The following is a 25,463-nucleotide window of genomic DNA, read 5'->3' on the forward strand; positions in this document are numbered from 1 at the left end:
GTATCCAGGCCTGTACCTCTTGTGCTCACAACACCCTTCCTAGGCGGAGACCGGTGACGGGTCGCCGATTCACGGCGGCGCTCTGCTACAGCGCCTGCTCCCGTTATTTCTCAAGTTTCCCTTCTGAAACCTGGTGACCTTGATTCCACTAATGGCATCCAAGTGTCCCGGTTCACGGTAACACCTACCAGGACACTAAGCTCGCCTTTGGACGAGTTTGAGCCCTATGCCACTGTTGGGTACAGGATGGTGGACTGGAGGTTTCAGGGAGGAGGGGGCCCTAGGAGGGGGGGTAATGTTAGGAATCTGGTTTATACCATGCCTATGCAGCAATCCAGATCCTCACATTTGTCTCCAGAGGCTAAGTCCTTCTTCCCAGCTTCTGAGCATGCCCACGGGTCGAGCTCCCATTGGAGTTCAGGAGTCGGATGCTCAGGTCCTGCTCCTGATTCCATTGGTTCTGCTCAAGGCTCTGGAGATTTCCGGCTGGTCCCGTACGCTATAAAAAGTGTGCATGACCGTTCCGCCATGCGCTAGTATTTTCATACTTGCTGCTGTGGGTTTGCTGATGGATGCTTGGACTGGTGAATGACTCATTAAATACCCCTGTTATGAATGAGTCACCGTAGGAGGCAAAAACAGAAATACTAGCTAAGTCCAGAAAACCAGAGAAGTTGGCAGCTATCGGATTGCAGACCCCTGAACCTAACAACAACAACTAGCAGTGGCCGTGGGGGGTTCCTACGGTGCCCTAGACCCCTCGATCACAGCCGGAGAACTACATAGCCTAAAGACAGAAAGGGAAATCTAAACTGCCCCAGAGCAGACCCCAAAGCAATAGGCAGCCCCCAACATATAATGACGGTGAAGCAAGATGAAAAAACACTCACACAGATAGAAAGATAGGCTGAGCAAAAGATGGGGCCCAAGCTAACTAAATAGGACAGGATAGAAAAGCTGCTGTCTGCAATCCGCCAAAACCCTATCGAAAAAAGAGCCAACAGACTGATCGGAAAAAAGCCCTGAAGACACTAGGCTTCAAAAAGACTATATCAGTACCCAGGTATTTTCTGAAGACAGAGCAAAAAGGAATTCAGCTCACCCAGCAGGGAAAGGCAGAAATCCAGAAAAACAAGGCAAAACAAAACCAAAACACAAATGCAAAAAGCAGAGAAGAAAACTTAGCTTTTGAGGAGCAGGAATTAGACTGGTCTCCAAGAATCCCTCAGAGAAATCACCCGCAAGGCAGAAGAGCTTCGGCTGCCTTATATCCAGTCAGCAATTCCAGTCACCCAGTCATCATCATTCTGCTCAGCTGTTTGGTAATCAGCCTCACTACCTTCCTTCACCAGAAGAGGGAGTTCATCAGACCTCAATGGTGAAGGGGAAAATGAACTCACAACAGTACCTCCCCCTTGAGGAGGGGTCACCGAACCCTCATCCACACCACCAGGGCGATCAGGGTGAGCCCGATGAAAGGCACGCACCAATATTTTGGCATGAATATCAGAGGCAGAGACCCAGGAATTATCCTCCTGACCATAACCCTTCCACTTAACCAAATACTGGAGTCTCCGTCTAACCAGACGGGAATCCAGTATCTTCTCATATTCCATGTTACCTTCAACCAATACAGGGTCCGGAGGTGCCACCCCAGGAACAACTGGTTCAACAAACCTCTTCAACAAGGACTTATGAAACACATTATGGATTTTAAATGTGATAGGAAGAGCCAAACGAAAAGAGACCGGATTAATAATCTCCAAAATCTTGTAAGGTCCAATAAATCTAGGCTTAAACTTAGGAGAAGCCACCTTCATAGCGATATTTTTTGATGATAACAAAACCATATCACCAACCTTAAACTGGGGACCAATGGTCCTATGTCGGTTGGAAAACCGCTGGGCCTTTTCCTGGGAGAGAGATAACTTATCCACCACTTGGTCCCAGATCTGGTGCATTCTCTCCACCACAGTGTCAACACCTGGGGAGGCAGAAGGCTCCACCTGCCCTGAAGAAAATCGAGGATGAAACCCAAAGTTACAAAAAAAAGGTGACATCAAAGTGGCAGAACTAGCTCTATTATTTAAAGCAAATTCGGCCAAGGGCAAAAATGAAACCCAATCATCCTGATCAGCGGAAATAAAATATCTCAAATACGACTCCAAGGTCTGGTTTGTTCTCTCCGTCTGCCCATTGGTCTGAGGGTGAAAAGCAGAGGAGAAGGACAACTGAATTCCCAGCTTGGAACAGAAAGTCCTCCAAAATATAGACACAAACTGAACTCCTCTGTCAGATACAATGTTCTCAGGAATCCCGTGCAAGCGAACCACCTGTTGCAAAAACAGGGGCACCAACTCAGAGGAAGATGGCAACTTAGGGAGTGGTACAAGATGAACCATCTTAGAGAACCTATCACAAATCACCCAAATAACAGTCATTCTCTGAGAGACAGGCATATCAGAGATGAAATCCATTGAAATATGGGTCCATGGCCTCCTGGGGACCGGCAAAGGCATCAACAACCCACTAGAGCGAGAACAATGTTTAGACCGGGAGCAAGTCCCACAGGACTGCACAAAATTCCTGACATCACGAGACAAGGCGGGCCACCAAAATGACCGACTCACTATATCTCTAGTACCAAAAATACCTGTATGACCAGCCAATGCAGAGCAATGAACTTCAGACATCACTCTCTTCTTCCACTGGTCAGGAACATACAACTTTCCACTGGGACAACGCTCAGGTTTGTCCTCCTGGAACTCTTCCAGAGCACGTCTCAAATCGGGCGAGATGGCAGAAAGAACTACCCCTTCGCCTAAGATGGTAGCAGGCTTGGTCACCACAGGAGAATCAGCAAAGAAGCTCCTAGAGAGGGCGTCTGCCTTGACATTCCTAGTGCCAGGAAGAAAAGAGACCACAAAATCAAAACGTGTAAAAAACAAGGCCCACCTAGCCTGTCTAGGGTTCAAGCGTTTGGTCGACTCCAGGTAAATCAAATTCTTGTGGTCAGTGAGGACCACGACTTGATGTTTAGCTCCCTCCAACCAATGTCTCCACTCCTCAAATGCCCATTTCATGGCTAACAGTTCCCGATTCCCCACATCGTAGTTACGTTCAGATGGAGAGAACTTTCGGGAAAAGAAAGCACAGGGATTCATTTTAGATGTTACAGGATCCTTTTGGGACAAAACAGCTCCTGGACCAATCTCAGAAGCATCCACCTCTACCTGGAACGGGAGTGAGACATCAGGTTGACGCAAAACCGGGGCAGAAGTGAATCTTCGCTTCAGCTCCTCAAAGGAAGAAACAGCCTCCGGAGACCAATTCAACACATCAGCACCCTTCTTAGTCAGATCAGTCAATGGCTTGGCAATACTAGAAAATTTTGCTATAAATTTCCGATAAAAATCAGCAAAACCCAAAAACTTTTGGAGGGCCTTCAAAGAAGTGGGCTTAACCCAATCATAAATGGCCTGTACCTTGGCTGGGTCCATTTCAATAGTTGACGGAGACAAAATAAATCCCAAAAATGAAATCCTCTGTACCCCAAAAAGGCATTTCGATCCTTTGACATACAGGGAATTCTCCCTCAAGATCCGGAACACAGTCCGAACATGTTCCACATGAGAATCCCAAACCTTGGAGAAGATCAAAATATCATCCAGATAGATAATCAAAAATTTATCCACAAAGTCTCGGAAAATGTCGTTCATGAAGCACTGGAAGACAGAAGGGGCATTAGTGAGCCCAAAAGGCATCACCAGGTACTCAAAATGTCCCTCCGGAGTATTAAACGCCGTCTTCCATTCATCCCCATGCTTAATGCGGATAAGATTATACGCCCCCCTGAGGTCAAGCTTGGTAAACCAGCAAGCACCTTTAACTCTGGAGAATAGATCCGAAATCAGGTGTAACGGATACTGATATTTAATAGTAATTTTGTTGAGGGCACAATAATCAATACAAGGCCTTAATGAACCATCCTTTTTGGCCACGAAAAAAAAACGGCACCTAAGGGTGAAGAGGATGGTCTAATATGACCCTTCTCCAACGCCTCCTTAATATAGGATCGCATAGCCTCGTGCTCGGGTACAGATAAATTGAAGAGCCGACCCTTGGGAAATTTACACCCCGGGCTAAGTTCAATTGCACAGTCATAACTCCTATGAGGAGGCAAAGACGCAGACTCATTCTCACTAAATACATCATAAAAGTCTGCCAAATAGTCAGGAACATCATGCGACTGAGGAGAGGTGGAAAAAAACGGAGCCTCACTAAGGGCACACCGACAACCCCAACTCACCACAGACACAGATTTCCAATCCAAAACTGGATTATGAATTTGCAACCAGGGAAGCCCCAGAACAATGGTATCATGCAAATTATGCAACACCAAAAATCTGCAATTTTCTTGATGGTCTGGGGCGACCCGCATTACCACCTGGGTCCAAAACTGAGGTTTATTTTTCGCCAAAGGAGTAGCATCAATCCCCCTCAAAGGGATAGGCGTCCACAGAGGTGTCATAGGAAATCCACAACGTTTAGCAAAATCCAAGTCCATTAGGTTCAGGGCTGCTCCCGAATCCACAAAAGCCTTGGCGGAAAATGTGGACAGGGAGCAGATCAGAGTAATTGCCAGAAGAAACTTAGGTTGAACACCACCCACAGAAAACGTGTGTGCAAAACGTTTCTCTCGTTTAGGACAGACAGAAATAATATGCGAGGCATCTCCACAAAAAAAACACAGCTTATTACGCCTTCTGAACTCCTGACGTTGCTCCCTGGACAAAACTCTATCACATTGCATAGGTTCAGACACTTGTTCAACAGGTGGCAATACCTCTCGTGCAGTCCTGCGTTCACGTAAACGCCGATCAACCTGAATGGCTAATGACATAGAATCGTCAAGACCAGAGGGAACAGGAAATCCCACCATAGTATCTTTTACGGCTTCTGACAAACCCTTCCAAAAGAGAGCTGCCAAGGCATTATCATTCCTGGTAGTAAGGACCGCCCACTTTCGGAATTTTTGACAGTACAATTCTGCAGAATCTTGACCCTGGCTCAATGCCAACATGGTCTTTTCAGCCTGATCAATAGCATTAGGTTCGTCATACAACAACCCCAAGGCTTGAAAAAATGCGTTCACATTAGTCAGAATAGGATCATCTGGTTTCAAAGAAAACGCCCAATCCTGGGGATCGCCACGCAACAAAGAGATGACAATTGTAACCTGCTGTGCGGAGCTCCCTGACAAGTTAGGCTTCAAGGCAAAAAATAATTTACAATTATTTTTGAAATTCAAAAATTTAGACCGATCCCCAAAAAACACATCAGGAGTAGGGATCTTTGGTTCAGCAGCATGTGAATGAGCAAGGTAGACGGAATTTCCCCGCACTTCCGCAGCGAGCTGCTCCACACGATCAGACAATTGCTTTATCTCCATTGAGAGAGAAAAAAAATTCCCCCTACGGCCTCAGAGATATAGAGGGAAAAAATATACACCCTTTTTTTTTTCTTTTCTTTTTTTTTACAATTCTTTCCTGCTATTGAGTACCCTAGGATCTGCGGTATGGCAGGTGATTCTGTTATGAATGAGTCACCGTAGGAGGCAAAAACAGAAATAGTAGCTAAGTCCAGAAAACCAGAGAAGTTGGCAGCTATCGGATTGCAGACCCCTGAACCTAACAACAACAACTAGCAGTGGCCGTGGGGGGTTCCTACGGTGCCCTAGACCCCTCGATCACAGCTGGAGAACTACATAGCCTAAAGACAGAAAGGGAAATCTAAACTGCCCCGGAGCAGACCCCAAAGCAATAGGCAGCCCCCAACATATAATGACGGTGAAGCAAGATGAAAAAACACTCACACAGATAGAAAGATAGGCTGAGCAAATGATGGGGCCCAAGCTAACTAAATAGGACAGGATAGAAAAGCTGCTGTCTGCAATCTGCCAAAACCCTATCGAAAAAAGAGCCAACAGACTGATCGGAAAAAAGCCCTGAAGACGCTAGGCTTCAAAAAGACTATATCAGTACCCAGGTATTTTCTGAAGACAGAGCAAAAAGGAATTCAGCTCACCCAGCAGGGAAAGGCAGAAATCCAGAAAAACAAGGCAAAACAAAACCAAAACACAAATGCAAAAAGCAGAGAAGAAAACTTAGCTTTTGAGGAGCAGGAATCAGACTGGTCTCCAAGAATCCCTCAGAGAAATCACCCGCAAGGCAGAAGGGCGTCGGCTGCCTTATATCCAGTCAGCAATTCCAGTCACCCAGTCATCATCATTATGCTCAGCTGTTTGGTAATCAGCCTCACTACCTTCCTTCACCAGAAGAGGGAGTTCATCAGACCTCAATGGTGAAGGGGAAAGTGAACTCACAACATACCCCCTTCCTTGGTTATTACGCTTGTGTGAGTGATTGTGTTCAGCCAGTATTAGCGCCAGCGCGCTCAAGCTTCAGCTTTAGCAGCAGCTAAGCGTCTTGCATCGCGCTTCCTGTACAGCGGTGCCTCCCCGCGGCACTATCCTCGCCGCACTGCGTACGCAGTTCAGAGAGTGTTCGCAGTTGCAACGTCTCTGTTACAGACTCCCGGTAGGTCTAGATGGAGTGTATCCTGCCAGCATAGGCCACTCCTGTGACCGATTACCGCGTCTGTCTCGCTGAGCCTCTGTGAGTGGTTAATAGACTCAGCGTGTTGTATTTATATGTTTATGCAGCAGCTCTGTGTGTGAAACAGAGCTTGCTCCAGCCTTGCTATTTCATATGTTTACCCTTGCAGCTCTGTGTGTGAAACAGAGCCTGCTCCAGCGTTACTATTGCATATGTTTATGCTGCAGCTCTGTGTGTGAAACAGAGCCTGCTCCAAGTGTAACCACTGCGTGTGCTATAGCTTGCAGCTCTGTGTGTGTACATAGCCTGCACAGTGCACTTGGGTGACGCCTTTAACCCTGTGCACACAACCGCTACTTTGCTCAGCTATCCTCTAGCATCGGTTATACCATCTACCGCACGGTGGACCCCGAGCGGTGAGTGCACTTTATTATAATTTTATTTAGTGCGTTCCACCGCTCCTAACATTAAGCATGCATGCTCAACATTAAATTACATGCCATGGCTTGGTTCATTAATACACAAGTTTATAATGTACCTTACGAAATGTGCTTGAAACAATATTTTCAAAAATGGCAAGAATAAATTCGGTCCAAGTTATGGAATTTAACTATGCTGCTTCACACATCATCAACATATTGCTTTAAGACATACCGTAAGGTAAGGATAAGCAGAAATAGCATTGCATATCCTGGTGTCCTGAAACGTGATCCCTGGGCTCAAGCAAAATATCAAATGTAGCAAGGCTCATCCGACAATATTGAAAGAACTTGTCCAGATGGCTATGCAGAGATGTATAGAGACGGTGGAAATGGCCTTTAGATATCCTTTGCCTCAAAAGCGGATGGACCCACATTCGTCTCCGCCTCCTCAGTTCCGCAATCACAGGGTATGGCTCACCAAAACATCGGGATATAACCCAACTGAAAAGAACACGCTCAGTGGTGTTAAAAGTCAGTCTGTCTGTCATGTCTAGCACAAAGCAGAACAAACAAAATCCAAGCACAGACTCAATTGCAAAGTTAGGAGGCTCACACCTGTTGTAGAGCCAATAAATATAGGGCTGGATGATGACTTAAATTACTTTCAGGCCTAAAAACCATTATTTGTCCATTTTGCCAGCCTACGACAAAATATCGGCAAAGGAATGTCAAACGTGGTCGGCGCTCATATCAAGAGAGCATTTCTGCTACACACAAGCGATCTGATCATCGCCTGTGTATTGCAAAGGCGATCAAAGTACTGCAGCTCCTAGTCTCCCATGGAGACTATTGAAGCATGCAAAAAGTAAAAAAAATGTTTTTAAAAATATTAAAACAATTAAGAAAATATAAAAGTTCAAATCATCCCCCTTTTGCCCAATACAAAGTAAAACATAAAAAAGTCAAATATACACATATTTGGTATCGCCGAGTTCAGAATTGCCCGATTTAGCAATATAAAAAAGAGTTAACTCAATTGTTAAATGGGGTAACCAAAAAAAATTCAAAAAGACAGAATTACATTTTTTGGTCGCCGCTACATTGCAATAAAATGCAATAACATGTGATCGATCAAAAAATTGTATCTACACTAAAATTGTATCAATAAAAATGTCAAAAAATAAGGCCTCACCCAGCCCCAGAACTCCTCCGTCCTCCTCACCCTCCTCGCGCCGTCGCTGCATATCCCTGCATCTCCATTGTCCCGGCGTGGCAGCGCCTCCTGTGCTCAGTGGTCACGTGGTACCGCTTATTAAGGTAATGAATATGCGTTCCACGCCTATGGGAGTGGAGACGCGTGCAAATTCATTACCTTAATTAGCGGTACCATGTGACCGCTCAGCACAGGGGAAGAGCTGCCGCATCGGACAACGGAGATGCTGGGACTTCAGTGATGGCGCGATGAGGGTGAGTATGATATCACCCCCGGCGGCTCCTGCCGCTGCTCCGCCGCTCCCCTCCCCTGTTGGCTTTCTGGACAATGATTCGTGTATAAGCTGAGGGGGGCATTTTCAGCCCAAAAATGTGCTGAAAATCTCGGCTTATGCATGAGTATATACGGTATGTTTATTTGTGAAAAAAATTACAATTTGGCAAATATTTTGAAAATTTTGCAATTTTCAAACTTTGAATTCTTATGCCCTTAAATCATAGAGATGTGTCAAACAAAATAGTTAATAAATAACATTTCCCACGTCTACTTTGCATCAACACAATTTTTGAAAAAACCTTTTTTTGCTAGGAAATTATAAGGGTTAAAATTTGACCAATGATTTCTCATTTTTCCAACTAAATTTACAAAATCATTTTTTTAGGGACCACCTCATATTTGAAGTGACCTTGAGGGGTCAACATTATGGACAGTACCAAAAAGTGACACTCTTCTAAAAACTGCACCGCTCATGGTGCTCTAAACCACATTCAATAAATTTATTAACCCTCCAGGTACTTCACAGTAATTTTTGGAATGTGGAAAAAAAATGCAGAGACCCCATATGTGGGGGAAAACCACTGCTTTGATGAACAGCAGAGCTCAGAAGGGAAGGAGCGCCATTTGACTTTTTGAATGCAAAATTTCCTGGAATCTTTGAGTGGTGAAAAAAGAATAAATTACATTATTACCACTAAAATGTTGTTTTAGCCTCAAGTTTTTAATTTGTCTAAGGGAAAATAGGATTTTTTTTTACAGCAAACTGAGGTCCATCTTTTCCTTAGTACGCCATTACCCTACATGTAATCGAGAAATATTTTTCAGGTACAGTGCAAAGCTCAGAATGGAAGGAGCACCATATATATAGTGCCGATTTTACTGTGATGATTTGCGGGTGCCATGACCCACTGGGAGAGCCCCTGACGTCCCAGAACAGCAGAACCCCCAAAAATTACCCCATTTTACAAACTACCCCTCTCAGCAAATTCATCTAGGGATGCAGTGATAATAATGACACCCCAGGTGTGTCACAGAACTTTATACCATTGGGCAGTGAAGAAAAAATAACTAAACTTTTACCACCAAAATTTTGTTTTAGCCCCAGATTTTACATTTTTATACAATAAGTGGATAAAAATGGCACCATAATTTGTCCCACAATTTCTACTAAACGTGGCAATACCCCATATATGGCTGTACAGTACTATTTAGCCATACGGCGAGACTCGGGAGCGAGGGAACACTATTTGCCTCCAGGAGCGCAGATTTTCCGATAATAGTTTGTGGACCATATACAAAGCCCCTAATTGCTAGAAGAGCAGTATCCCCCTTCAAGTGGCCCCATTTTGGAAATTATACCCCTTTGGTAATTTATCTACAGTTGTAGTGACGATTTTGACTCCATGGGTGTATTTCAGAAACAAGCAGCAATAAATGTTGCAGAGTGAAAATTGCAAACTGTTGTTGTAGTGACCAGTACACTGTAGCGACCAGTACGTTGCAATCACCAGTATGTTATGCCTAGCTCATGCTGCTGGAGACATGCACCCGTAAGTTAGGCAGGCTCTCATTGCTTCAGAAATGCCAAACATGTGGACGCTGTATGTAGTTTTGGCACACTGTGGGGCTTAGAAGGGAGTGGGGCATTTGGATTTGGGAGCAGAGAATTTCTTTTAAGGGGCGAGGAACCATTTAACTTTTTTTCAGAGTCTTTTTGCTACCAGTAATGTGGAAGCCCCCTATTTTTCCGCTAACAGATGATGGACATGAGTGAGGACTTGCTTTTTTTGTGGATTGATTTGAAGCTTTAATTGGGAACATTTTACATAACGTTTGGGATCACATTTATCTGGCGCTCTGCGCTAAGCACTTACTATGGGGTTTCCATCTAAATCTGAGTGACGTGATTCAGATGAAACCCTCGAGGGATCCATTCACTATAGTGAGGCCGTAGAGTTACTCTGGACTCCTTCTGGCCTCTGTTCAGAGGTGTCCTTCTTTGCAGAAATTGCACAAAACTGTGGCCGACGGCACCTTTATGCAATCCTAAAAAGATGGACACCGCCGGATAACAGGTCAGACAGCATCCACAGTGCCTCCATATGACTCATCATAGGGAATCTTCCACCAGGGGCCCCGTCTGAATCACATATTTCAGAGATTTACATGGAAACCACTGTGTCAGCGCACAGCACAAAGCACAAGATAAATGTTCGCCGATCCTTACTGTGATCTTTGGGAGGCAGAATAAACAAAACAGGTGAAGAATTGGTTATATTTATTTACGCTGTTCTTTGTGTGGTATAAGTGATTAGATGACTTTATTCTTTGGGTCAGTGTAATTACGAGCTATACCAGATTTATATCGGATTTTTATGTTTGGCTGCTGTCACAAACTAAAATGAATAACTTGAAAAACTATAAAGGTTGCACCATGAATTATCAAAAATGATTACTCTAGGACAGGGTTCCCCAACTCCAGTCCTCAAGGCCCACCAACAGGTCATGTTTTCAGGATTTCCCTTGTATTGCACAGGTGATGGAATTATCACCTGTGCAATACTAAGGAAATCCTGAAATCATGACCTGTTGGGGGCCTTGAGGACTGGAGTTGGAGAACCCTGCTCTAGGACATTGAAACTGCATTACTGCCATAGAAAGTGGGAAAAAGGAAAAAAAGGGGAAAAAAAGCGCTATACAGCGCATATATGAAATATTCAACTGCAAAATTGCTATGAAAATACAGTAAAAAATAAAGTACTTAGTGCATAGATTGGCCAATATATATGAGCCCAACTGCCATGTCAATGCACTAAGTACCTTCTTTTTTACTGTATTTTTAATAACAATTTTGCAGATGTATATTTCATATATATGTAAGGGGGAGGACCTCGTTGTGGGTACCTGCGTGCCGAAGCCGGGGCCGGAACGGTCAGTGCTGCGTTTCCTGTTCCCAGAGGAAAGCGGAAAGGAGCCAGAGCAACCTCTTGACCTGAGGCGGCAGGGAGAGACAGAGGAAAAGCGCACCCAGCAGCGGGGAGATAAAAGGGAAAAGAGCGCAAAGCAAGAGAATTTTGGCGTGAACCTGGGGCAGCGCGCAGAGAAAGTGAGCCCAGTGTTCTGCAGTAGTCCAGAGAGGGACCACTGACAGGGAAGCAGCAGCAGCAGCCAGGCAGAGGAGTACTCCGTCCGGGGAGCACCAGCATTGTGAAGTTCAGCGTCCACCATCTCCCGCCGGCAGCAGCGGAGACCAGACAGAGAGAGGTGCAGTGTGCCCAGTGACTACAGAGAGAGGTGCAGTGTGACAGTGACTACCAGAGAGAAAGGCATCGTACGTTCAGTGTCTGTGAGTACAGTACACGTGCCCCATAGGAGTGACCGCATGCGGGACTGACACTTGCACCCTGACGTTTCCAAAGAATGTTTGCCCAGACTCTTGCTCCCTGACATCACCAGAGAATATTAGCAGAGCCACGTTGGGCTCGTACAGGACTGTGGCCCATACCCTTGTCAGCCACTACAGTATATGGACTAGGCACAGCGGAAGGTACCGGAGACCAACCGTTGCCGCCAGAATTCTAGACATTGTTGTTCACAGGACCTTCCTGGAAAAGACACCGCACCAGGCGTTGCCAGCACTATTGAGTTCCCAGCAGGAGTTCAGTTTGAGGAACTTCTGACACCAGTGCTACACAGAAAATTCCATACTTGATCCTTTATCCTTCACCTTACAATATCCTTTGCCATTTATACTGTTTAACCCACTGTTTAACCCTTTTCCTCCCTGCGTGGTGTATTCCCCTGTTAATAAATCTGTTAACTCTTGCTCTGCCTCCTGTCTGTCACTGCATCCCACGTATTTGCTGACATATACAATATATAGCACCTTTTTTACCCATTTTCTATGGCAGTAATGCAGTTTCAATGTTCTACAGTAGAGTAATCATTTTTGGTAATTCATGGTGTAACCTTTATAATTTTTCAAGTTATATGCTTTTTTAGTTGGCACCTGTTCACACTAGCTTGCATGTGCTGGTCTTTTTCTCTATTTGTCACACACTAAAAGACGCTTTTTATTTCAAAAAGCAAAGCTATAACTTTTTCATATTTTGGCTAACAGAGTCATGTGAGGGCTTGTTTTTTGCAGGACAAATTGATGTTTTTAGCGGTACCATTTTCAATCACATGACAATTTTTGATTGCTTTCTATTCCAATTTTTGGGAGGCATAATGAACAAAAACCAGCAATTCAGGATCTTTTCAGGGGAAGGGGGGTTTATGTCGTTCCACTTGTGGTAAAATTAATAAGGCATTTTTATTCTTCGAGTCAGTACAATTGCAGCGTTTATGTTTTTGCACTTTCACACAATAAAAACTATTTATATAAAAAAATAATTATTTTTGCATCGCTTTATTCTGAGACCTATAACTTTTATATTTTTCCGCTGATGGAGCTTTATGATGGCTTGTTTATTGCAGGACAAGATTACATTTTTGATCGCATTTTATTCCACTTTTTGTTCAGAGATATGATGATAAAGCATTGTTTTTTGCCTTTTTAATTTATTTTTTATGGTGTTCACTAAAGGGGTCAACTAGTGGGACAGTTTCGTAGGTCGGGTCGTTCCGGATGCGGCAATACCAAATATGTGTACTTTTATTGTTCTGGGAGTATTTTGTTTACAAAAATATTCATTCATGTTTACCATATATTTTGATTTTTTATTATTTTTTGAAATATTTTTACAATTTTTTAAAAACTTTTTTCTAACTTTTTTAAAACTTTTTTACTTTGTCCCACTATGGGACTATCATTTCTTGCAGGCGGATTGCATGTACAGCATGGGGATGCAGCCTCCTCCCTATGCTATGCAACCTGTCAGCACTGCACTGACAGATAAAGTTGCTGATCATGCTCTGCGCTTGATCAGCAACTTTCTTAGCTCTAGTGACCCCGATGTCGTCATGATTACATTGTGTCCCCATGGCAGTGATCGGATCCCGCGATAACATCGCGGTTAGAGATGGGCGAACCCGAACAGTAAAGTTCAGCATCCATACCGAACACCTACTCTTCAGGCACGGACACCAAACACAGACTTCATCAGGAAGTCCGTGTTACTGGTCGGGTTCGGCCCCCGAACACCGGGTGCTTGTTGCACTGTCATATGCCCCTGTATGATACAAATAATGAAGTATTATAGGATATCCTTATGTATATAGGAGTTAAAAATATTCTTGTGTAAAAATATGATTGAATTATAAATTGATTGTAATTGCATCATAAATGTAAAAATCTAAAGGTGGTCAAAGTCCAAATCAATGATTACAAACCCTTCATTATCTATACTAAATTGATACATTTAATCTGATTGTGAAACCAAGATCTTATCTTGTGGGATTAGTTGGTTATCTCTGCTAGATAAGTCTTAAAAGATTGTTGATACCATTGGCCGTAAGACAGAACTCTATTCATTATTACCAGCCATCACTATCGGTGGCACATACTGTGCTTTGTAGAACAATTTGACATATACAAGTTAAAATTTCACATAAAAATGACATACCGGATAGAACTGTACTTTGGATATGTTTAGGCTCTTCCTTGAGCAGCCTATAATAAAGGAACTAAATAAAACTAATGATTTGATTCATTTTATCCAGTACCAAATATTCAGTAAAACTAGTGAGTATGTTGTTAAAATTCTTAGATTAATATTTTCTGAACATTGGTACAATGTAACTGTGAATGACATATGGTGGAATGAATGATGCTGCAGGTTTTATCATTCTAAACACTTGCATTTATACAGTGGGGAAAAAAGTATTTAGTCAGCCACCAATTGTGCAAGTTCTCACACTTAAAAAGATGAGAAAGGCCTGTAATTGACATCATAGATAGACCATAACTGTGAGACTCAAAATGAGAAAACAAATCCAGAAAATCACCTTGTCTGATTCGGAAATATTTGTTTTGCAAATTATGGTGGAAAATAAGTATTTGGTCATTAACAAAAGTTCATCTCAATATTTTGTTGGCAATGACAGAGGTCAAAGTTTTCAGCAAAGTCTTTACAAGGTTGGTGCACACTGTTGGTGGTATGTTGGCCCATTCCTCCATGCAGATCTCCTCTAGAGGAGTGATGGTTTGGGCCTGTCGCTGGGCAACATGGACTTTCAAATCCCTCCAAATGCTTTCTATGGGGTTGAGATCTGTAGACTAGCTAGGCCACTCCAGGACCTTCATATGCTTCTTACGAAGCCACTCCCTCATTGCCCTGGCAGTGTGCTTGTGACCATAATCATGCTGAAAGACCCATCCACCTTTCATAGAATCATAAAGTTGGAAGGGACCTCATGGGCCATCTGGTCCAACCCCCTGCTCAAAGCAGGATTCACTAAATCATCCCAGACAGATGTCTGTCCAGCCTCTGTTTGAAGACTTCCATTGAAGGAGAGCTCACCACCTCTCGTGGCAGCCTTTTACACTCATTGATCACTCTAACTGTCAAAAAGTTTTTTCTAATATCTAATCTGTGTCTCCTCCCATTCATTTTCATCCCATTACTTCTAGTCTTTCCTTGTGCAAATGACAATAAAGATGATCCTTCTACAATGTGACAGCCCTTGAGAAATTTGTAGACAGCTATTAAGTCTCATCTCAGTCTTCTTGTTTGCAAGCTAAACATTCCCAAATCCTGCAACCTTTCCTCAGAAGACATGGTTTGCAGACCGGTCACCATTCTGGTCGCTCTTTTCTGAACTTGCTCCAGTTTGTTGATGTCTTTTTGAAAATTTGGTGCCCAAAACTGGACACAGTATTCCAGATGAAGTCTGACCAAAGAGGAGTAGAGGACAATAATGACTTCCCGTGATCTAGACTGTATGCTTCTGTTAATATATCCTAGAATTGCATTTGCCTTTTTTGCTGATGCATCACACTGCTGACTCATATTCAGTCTGTGATCTATTAGTATACCCAAGTCTTTTTCACATGTGCTGTTGCTTAGTCCTATTCATCCCATTCTGTATATGCTTTTTTGATTTTTATTGCCCAGATGTAGTACTTTGCATTTTTCCCTGTTAAAAACCATTCTGTTAGTTGCTGCCCACTGCTCTAGTTTATTTATATCTTTTTGAATCCTCTCTCTCTCTTCTCTAGTATTAGCTATCCCTCCTAGCTTTGTGTCATCAGCAAATTTAATCAGTTTACCCTCAATTCTTTCATCTAAATCATTGATAAAGATATTGAACAATACAGGGCCCAGGACAGAGCCCTGTGGTACCCCACTTGAGACATTCTTCCAACTGGATATGCAGCCATTTATGAATACTCTTTGGGTCCAATCACTAAGCCAGTTATGAATCCACCTAACAGTTGCCTTGTCCATTCCATACTTAGTCATTTTTTCAATAAGAATGGTGTGAGATACTTTGTCAAATGCTTTGCTGAAGTCAAGATATTCTATATCTACAGCATTTCCCTGATCCACCCAGTCAGTGATTCTGTCATAGAAGGAAATTAAGTTAGTCTGACATGACTTATTAGTTACAACCCATGCTGACTCTGTTTAATCACTTCATTCTTATCCACATACTTACATACATGTTGTTTAATAATTTATTCAAAGATCTTTCCTGGTATAGAAGTCAGACTCACAGGCCTATAGTTGCCTGGGTCCACCTTCTTCCCTTTTTGAAGATAGGAACATTTGCTCTTCTCAAGTCTTCTGGGACTTGTCTTGCTGTCCGAGAATTTTCAAAGATTATGGAGAGTGGTTAAAAATTTCTTCTGCTATCTCCTTCAGTACTCTGGGGTATAATTCATCTGGACCTGGAGACATGAATTCATTTAGGTTAGCTAAGTGTTTCCTCACTATCTTTCTGTTTATAGATATCCTGGATTATTCTATTCCCTTAAAAAGACAGTGAAGAACAGTTGATGTTACATTTCCTTTCTGAGAGAAAACAGATGCAAAATAGGAATTTAAAAGTTCGGCCTTCTCAACATCCTGTCTTACCATTTCATCATTTTCAACCTGTAAAAATCCTATAGCATCTTTGACTTTTCTTTTACTTTTGACATATCCCCAAAATCCTTTTTTATTGCTTTTTACGTCTCTTGAAAGCCTCAATTCATTGTCAGCTTTAGATAATCTGATTCTTGCTCTGCGGGTTCAGCAGATAGCATTATATTCTTCTTTAGATATGCCTCCCTCTTTCTATTTTATAAACATTTCTTTCTTCATTTTTAGCATGTGCTTAAGTTCTGTGTTCATCCATCCTGGTTTCCTTAAATGCTTCCTATTCTTCCGTCTTTTCCGAATTGTTAACAATTGTGCTTTGAGAATTTCATTTTTCAAGATTTCCCATCCTTGCTGGACATTTCTGTCCTTAAGGATATCCAGCCATTGGATCCCTCCAATTCTCTTTCTGAATCCTTTAAAATCTGCCTTTCTGAAATCTAACCTTGACGTCTGAGTCTTCACAGGTCTTCCTCCTCTAGTTATCCAAAATTCTAAAATAGCATGGTCGCTACCTCCTAGGGTCCCAGCCACTCTTACCTCCTCAACCATTTCCTCCCTGTTTATGAGGATTAGATCCAAGGTAGCAGTTCCCCTTGTTTTCTCCCCTATCTTTTGGAAGATAAAGTTGTCAGCAAGAGAGGATAAAAATTTCCTTGACCTGTTAGTTTTGCCTAAGAACGATTCCCAACAAATGTCTGGATAGTTGAAATCTGCAATGACAAATACAGTTTGGTCCATATATATTTGGACAGAGACAACATTTTTCTAATTTTGGTTCTAGACATTACCACAATGAATTTTAAACAAAACAATTCAGATTCAGTTGAATTTCAGACTTTCAGCTTTCATTTGAGGGTATCCACATTAAAATTGTTTTTAAAGGGACCAAAGGTAATTGGACAATTGACTCCAAGGCTATTTCATGGACAGGTGTGGGCAATCCCTTCCTTATGTCATTCTCAATTAAGCAGATAAAAGGCCTGGAGTTGATCTGAGGTGTGGTCCTTGCATTTGGAAGGTTTTGCTGTGAAGGAAACATGTGGTCAAAGGAGCTCTCCATGCCAGTGAAACAAGCCATCCTTAAGCTGCAAAAACAGAAAAAACTCATCCGAGAAATTGCTACAACATTAGGAGTGGCAAAATCTACAGATTGGTACATCCTGAGAAAGAAAGCACTGGTGAACTCATCAATGCAAAAAGACCTGGGCGCCCACGGAAGACAACAGTGGTGGATGATTGCAGAATAATCTCCATGGTGAAGAGAAACCCCTTCAAAACAGCCAACCAAGTGAACAACTCTCTCCAGGAGGTAGGCGTATCAATATCCAAATCTACCATAAAGAGAAGACTGCATGAAAGTAAATACAGAGGGTTCACTGCACGGTGCAAGCCACTCATAAGCATCAAGAATAAAAAGGCTAGACTGGACTATGCTAAAAAACATCTAAAAAAGCCAGCACAGTTCTGGACGAACATTCTTTGGACAGATGAAGCCAAGATCAACCTCTACCAGAATGATGGAAAGAGAAAAATATGGCGAAGGCGTGGTACAGCTCATGATCCAAAGCATACCACATCATCTGTAAAACACGGCGGAGGCAGTGTGATGGTTTGGGCATGCATGGCTGCCAGTGGCACTGGCTCACTAGTGTTTATTGATGATGTGACACAGGACAGAAGCAGCCGAATGAATTCTGAGGTATTCAGAGCCATACTGTGTGCTCAGATCCAGCCAAATGCAGCCAAACTGATTGGTCGTCGTTTCATACTACAGATGGACAATGACCCAAAACATAAAGCCAAAGCAACCCAGGAGTTTATTAAAGCAAAGAAGTGGAATATTCTTGAATGGCCAAGTCAGTCACCTGATCACAACCCAATTGAGCATGCATTTCACTTGTTAAAGACTAAACTTCAGACAGAAAGGCCCTCAAACAAATATCAACTGAAAACCACCGCGGTGAAGGCCTGGCAGAGCATCAAAAAGGAGGAAACACAGCGTCTGGTGATGCCCATGAGTTCAAAACTTTAGGCAGTCATTGCCAACAAAGGGTTTTCAACCAAGTACTAGAAATGAACATTTTATTTACAATTATTTAATCTGTCCAATTACTTTTAGTCCCTTTAAAAACAGGGTGGCACATGTTAAGGAGCTGAAACTCCTAAACCCTTCATCCAATTTTAATGTGGATACCCTCAAATGAAAGCTGAAAGTCTGAACTTCAACTGCATCTGAAATGTTTTGTTTAAAATTCATTGTGGTAATGTCTAGAACCAAAATTAGAAAAATGTTGTCTCTGTCCAAATATATATGGACCTAACTGTTTGTCATATTTTTTTTGAGAACTTGGCCATTTGATGCATAAAGAGTTCATCCATATCTTCAGCTTGCACAAACGGCCTGTAGTAAATGCCTTGCCTACAATGGTGTCCTTTCCATTGTTCTGTCCTTGTATACTTACCCAAACAGTTTCCACAGAACTCCCAGTCTCTGAAGCTTCAATCTCTGTGCACGCGTTTGTAACATACAATACGACACCACCTCCTCGTTTATCAAGTCTGTTTCTTGCAAATGAGTTGTATCCTTCTAGCCTTGTTTTCCAAGTTTCAGTGATTCCAATGACATATTTCTTTTCCTGCGTTAGTAGTTCCAATTCTCTTTGTTTGTTGCCCATGCTTTGTGCATTAGTATAGAAACATTTTAGTTTGTGATTAGTTTCTTTTTCTCCAATATTTTTATTATTTAGATTTTTTTGTCTTTGTTCTTTCCTCCCACTTCAAATAGCAGAATTCTCAATAGCATTTGTTAGGTGTATGGCTTTTTCTGGCCTTTTGCTTCCCTTCCCACATTGTTCCAGTTTAAAGCTCTCCTGATGAGTGTAGCAAGGCGACTTCCAAATACATGTTTTCCAGTCTTCGTAAGGTGCACCCCATCTCTAGCAAGTAGTCCATTGTATAGGTAATTCACTCCATGATCCAGAAATCCAAATCCTTGCGGATGGCACCAATGACGTAGCCAGTTGTCACCTGCAGAATCTTATTCCACCTCCTTGTTCCATGGCCATCCACTGGGAGGATGGAAGAGAAGACCACTTGCACTTCCAGTTCTTTCACTTTCTTACCTAAGTTTTCAAAGTCACTGCAGATGGTTTCCAGATCATTTCTTGCTGTGTCATTTGTCCCCACATGTATTAGCAGGAATGGGTAGTCATCTGTAGGTCTGAATGCCCTTGCTGATGGAAGGAGGTTTGCGCTCAAAATCTCACGATACATGGCCCCATTCATTCTTTCATGTACATGGATCAGTCGTCCTGGTCCATTTGCAGAGAAACAGCCCCAAAGCATGATGTTGCCACCCCATGCTTCACAGTAGGTATGGGGTTCTTAGGATGCAGCTCAGCATTCTGTCTCTTCCAAACACAACGAGTTTTGTTTCTACCAAACAGTTCTACTTTGGTTTCATCAGACCATATGACATTCTCCCAATACCCTTCTGGATAATCCAAATGCTCTCTAGCAAACTTCAGATGGGCCCGGACATGTACTGGCTTAAGCAGGGGTACATGTCTAGCACTGCAGGATCTGAGATCCTGGCGGTGTAGTGTGTTACTGATGGTAGCCTTTGTGGTCCCAGTTCTATGCAGAAGGTCCCCTCTTGTGGTTCTGGGATTTTTTTCTCACTGTTCTTGTGATCACTTTGACCCGACGGGGTGAGATCTTGCATGGAGCCCCAGATCGAGAGAGATCAGTGGTCTTGTATGTCTTCCATTTTCTTATTATTGCTCCCACAGTTGATTTCATCACACCATTCTGCTTGCCTATTGCAGATTCAGTCTTCCCAGCCTGGTGCAGGGCTAAAATTTTGTTTCTGGTGTCCTTTTGACAGCTCTTTGGTCTTCACCATAGTAAAGTTTGGAGTGTGTCTGTTTGAGGTTGTGGACAGCAGTCTTTTATACTGATAACAAATTCAAACAGGTGCCATTAGTATAGGTAATGAGTGGAGGACAGCGGAGTCGCTTAAAGAAGAAGTTCCTGGTCTGTAAGAGCCAGAAATCTTGCATGTTTTTAGGTGATAAAATACTTATTTTCCACCATAATTTGAAAAATACATCTTGCCAGATCAGACAAGGTGCTTTTCTGGATTTGTTTTCTCATTCTGACTCTCATAGTTATGGTCTACCTATTATGTCAATTACAGGCCTCTCTCATCTTTTTAAGTGGGAGAACTTGCACAATTGGTGGCTGACTAAATACTTTTTTTTCCACACTGTATGTACTGTAGCAATAGTCATATATTCTGTTGTACTTTCCATCACCTTTGGGATCCATTGTTTTCTTTTTCTTCCAGTTTTCCATGCATGAATTCTCAGTGATTGTGCAATTGTTACATATGTTTACATCTCCTGAAGAAGCTACAGCGTAACGCGCATAGGGGCGGCAGGCTGGGGCAGCACTCTCCATTACTTCATGTAAGTTAACTTTAGCACCTTAAATTATCTGACTTTTTCAATGCACTTTATGCTTTTGATGGTGGGTAATTCCCAATACCTTCTGCACTTTCTGTTTACTGCATTTATGCCTTTACTTCTATAACAGTGGGTTAATCCCTGCTATTGTGTGCACTCTTTACTTATGCTAATTTTGTTAATTAGCGAGCTATGCATGTAGTACAGCACTGATGCACTTTATTTAGCACTAGGACATTTTATCCCCTGTCTTTCATCTATTGTTAAAATTGCCTATAGTAGGTTATAATATTAAATAGGGGATTTTTTGTTATTTTTTGTGCCACAATAAGATCTTTTACTGATTGTTTACATCTGTTAAGGTGCAGTTGTTGTTACTTATGCCCGTGTATGCCTGCATTAGCAATGATGCTCTGTTTTTTAATTCTTTTGTAATAAAATTTATTTGGTTTTTGCAAAAACTCTTTGAATCCCTAGTTCTTGCATAATTGTCTTGATAAAGGGAATTTGGTATATTATGTTGAATTTTGAGTTGTGCTATAAATTTTGGTTCCCATGATTGGGGGATATTATTGTGTTATATGTTTAAACTACACAATGATTGGGATGGGAACCATTGTTCAATCAAATGACTTTTTAAACTATAATCTCCCGATGTAAAAGCTCTCAAAGAAAATATTTTAAGTACCAAAAACACACACAAAACTAAGCAAAGTTAAAGAGATTATACTAAGCTAGTATGTTATTCCCTATAGGATAGTATGGTATCCCAGTACCCGTTCTACTGCTGCTGAACGAGGCAGTTGTTGTGTGGCAGTAGATTTGGTCCAGTGTCTCAGAATTAGTTTGGGCACTGTGAGTTTGAAGATGTAACACATTGCATTGTGTACCGACAATTCATAAATGTGCTTTGCTGCTATTTACTACTGGCCAGCCAATGTGTATATATGAAAATTAAGTGATTATTCTCTTCACAACAAGCTTCAAGCTGCCTAAGGAAGGCAGTAGAAGCAGACACTACTGCTCCCAGGATTGTTTTTGTCTCTGTGCCAGTCCACCTTGGGGGAACATCTTTCCCCACATAATCTCCTCCACAAAAGAGTGAAACCTCATTTAGTCAGGAGAGATAAAGCTGCACATGTGCTCTCCTGCATGCTGGTTATCCTGATTGCTTCTAGCCAGGACCAGATCCACGTGGCTTCCATGCCACTGACTTTGTTTAACTTAACCCCTGCAAAAGGGAATGGTAGGCTCAAAACTTTAGCGTGTTTCCACGGAGAGACAATCTGTGAAGATCCCTCCATCAGTGTAATATTTCTTGGACTGCACATAGCATTTCCTCTAATAGCAAGTAAGGAGAACTCTGCTCCAGCCACTCTGAAAGGCCATAACCTCGCTTGTCTCATGAGGAGAGATCCATTACTTTCATATGCACAATATGCTATGAACTTTGCCTTTAAGAGAGTGAATTACCCCATTACCTCGTTCAGTACAATTGATAAGTTTACAAGTTCACTTGCATGTCTGGCTGCTAGAGATTGCACAAACACCACGGGCGCTCCAAAACCTGCACCCAGACACCACCACCACAGGAGTGCCCCCGGGGGGTTCTATAGCATCCACAAGTGCTACCTCCCACTATTGACAACTGTTGTGGACACAAGGGAAGTGTTGAGGGATCCAGGGACCCTCTTCAGCTACCGTGACATCATTATTTGCTGCTAGTGGGACTACATGCCCCAGCTGGCCCTTCAGCAACGTCTGGCACCTCCCCAGTGGCCCGCCACAATTTTTGGCATTACGAACAGGATTCATCTGTGTGCCTATATTAAAGACTCTGTCCATTTTATCCTGGGGTACCCTGGTTGCCACGCTACAGGGGGGAGCCACACACATTCAGGGACTTCAGTGACAAGTTGCTTGCTCTCTTTCTATTTTACCCCCTCTCTCCAGAACAGCAAGTGCAGAGCCTGCTGCGACAGCTTGAAGGTGCTGCTTCCAGGGAAGTTTGACCCTGACCCCCATCAGAGAAGAGAACGTCTGAGCAAATCCTTGTGAAACAGAAGGATGTCTTTGAAGTTACATCCATCTCTGAGGTCAAGATAAGATTCTTTGCAAGACGACAGCCAGGTGGGACTCTACGGGACTATGCTCTATCCCCCAAGAGGTTTTATTCACTGTTGTACAGGTTGACCCCGTGAAAGTGTGGACTCTGACAAAATCCTGATATACCGCTTCATAGAGTGGGCGGGTTCTGAACTGTTGCAGAGCCAACTCCACATGCTTGCTGCACAACATCCCAGCTTCACCTTTGCAGACTTCAAGACCCTAGCCATTTGTGTCCTCGGCAATGAATATACACAGGGAAACTCTGTCACCCTTGCTCCTCTAGCTGGGTCTATTTCTGCTACCCCTCCAACTTTCCAGATGACATTACCAGGTACCATGCAAGCTACACAGCTGGGCAGACTCCGCTGTGTACGCCAAGGTATTCCTTGAAGACCGTGTAGATGATATTGCCACGGGACTCAAGCAGGTCTTCCATCATATCCTGATTATTCCACCTTCACACTCCAGGGAGCAAACCCAGGACAGTACTCTCTCCACTGAGCCTCCACCCAGAAGATTACCTCCAGACAAAGCTGGTCACCATAAGAGACCTTTTCTTATTCTTTAAATAGTTCACTAAAAGTTAATTTTTAGCTGTCTTTAGTTAGGGATCAGTTGCCATCATTGGCAAAATGTAATTACTGCCACAGATATGGACACACCAAGGCCCAGTGTTATCGACTAAACGGGCCACCCCCAAGGCTGAGGACTTCCCCCTCGGGAAGAAGAAGAAAACATCCAGAGGGAGCATGTATATGGGTGCCTCGCTTTATCTCACCCGCACATACAGTGGGGAAAAAAAGTATTTAGTCAGTCAGCAATAGTGCAAGTTCCACCACTTAAAAAGATGAGAGACGTCTGTAATTTACATCATTGGTAGACCTCAACTATGGGAGACAAACTGAGGAAAAAAAAATCCAGAAAATCACATTGTCTGTTTTTTTTTTCATTTTATTTGCATATTATGGTGGAAAATAAGTATTTGGTCAGAAACAAGCAATCAAGATTTCTGGCTCTCACAGACCTGTAACTTCTTCTTTAAGAGTCTCCTCTTTCCTCCACTCATTACCTGTAGTAATGGCACCTGTTTAAACTTGTTATCAGTATAAAAAGACACCTGTGCACACCCTCAAACAGTCTGACTCCAAACTCCACTATGGTGAAGACCAAAGAGCTGTCAAAGGACACCAGAAACAAAATTGTAGCCCTGCACCAGGCTGGGAAGACTGAATCTGCAATAGCCAACCAGCTTGGAGTGAAGAAATCAACTGTGGGAGCAATAATTAGAAAATGGAAGACATACAAGACCACTGATAATCTCCCTCGATCTGGTGCTCCACGCAAAATCCCACCCCGTGGGGTCAGAATGATCACAAGAACGGTGAGCAAAAATCCCAGAACCACGCGGGGGGACCTAGTGAATGAACTGCAGAGAGCTGGGACCAATGTAACAAGGCCTACCATAAGTAACACACTACGCCACCATGGACTCAGATCCTGCAGTGCCAGACGTGTCCCACTACTTAAGCCTGTACATGTCCGGGCCCGTCTGAAGTTTGCTAGAGAGCATTTGGATGATCCAGAGGAGTTTTGAGAGAATGTCCTATGGTCTGATGAAACCAAACTGGAACTGTTTGGTAGAAACACAACTTGTCGTGTTTGGAGGAAAAAGAATACTGAGTTGCATCCATCAAACACCATACCTACTGTAAAGCATGGTGGTGGAAACATCATGCTTTGGGGCTGTTTCTCTGCAAAGGGGCCAGGACGACTGATCCGGGTACATGAAAGAATGAATGGGGCCATGTATCGTGAGATTTTGAGTGCAAACCTCCTTCCATCAGCAAGGGCATTGAAGATGAAACGTGGCTGGGTCTTTCAACATGACAATGATCCAAAGCACACCGCCAGGGCAACGAAGGAGTGGCTTCGTAAGAAGCATTTCAAGGTCCTGGAGTGGCCTAGCCAGTCTCCAGATCTCAACCCTATAGAAAACCTTTGGAGGGAGTTGAAAGTCCGTGTTGCCAAGCGAAAAGCCAAAAACATCACTGCTCTAGAGGAGATCTGCATGGAGGAATGGGCCAACATACCAACAACAGTGTGTGGCAACCTTGTGAAGACTTACAGAAAACGTTTGACCTCTGTCATTGCCAACAAAGGATATATCACAAAGTATTGAGATGAAATTTTGTTTCTGACCAAATACTTATTTTCCACCATAATATGCAAATAAAATGAAAAAAAAAACAGACAATGTGATTTTCTGGATTTTTTTTTCTCAGTTTGTCTCCCATAGTTGAGGTCTACCTATGATGTAAATTACAGACGCCTCT

At 42.8% G+C, this 25,463-nt stretch overlaps 1 long non-coding RNA gene across 1 annotated transcript in view; it reads left to right on the forward strand.

Annotated features, from left to right (window-relative positions):
* The window catches only part of LOC141048961 (uncharacterized), a 43,863-nt gene that overhangs the window by 9,431 nt on the left and 8,969 nt on the right, over positions 1-25,463 (forward strand). Inside the window, exon 2 of the long non-coding RNA XR_012220214.1 lies at positions 20,904-21,024. This is a non-coding gene — a long non-coding RNA (uncharacterized lncRNA). The remainder of the gene's footprint in view (positions 1-20,903; positions 21,025-25,463) is intronic.

Source organism: Dendrobates tinctorius, unplaced genomic scaffold (assembly GCF_039654945.1).
Source record: "Dendrobates tinctorius isolate UK_male_01 unplaced genomic scaffold, ASM3965494v1 ptg000139l, whole genome shotgun sequence".
In the NCBI taxonomy this organism is placed as follows: Eukaryota; Metazoa; Chordata; class Amphibia; order Anura; family Dendrobatidae; genus Dendrobates; species Dendrobates tinctorius.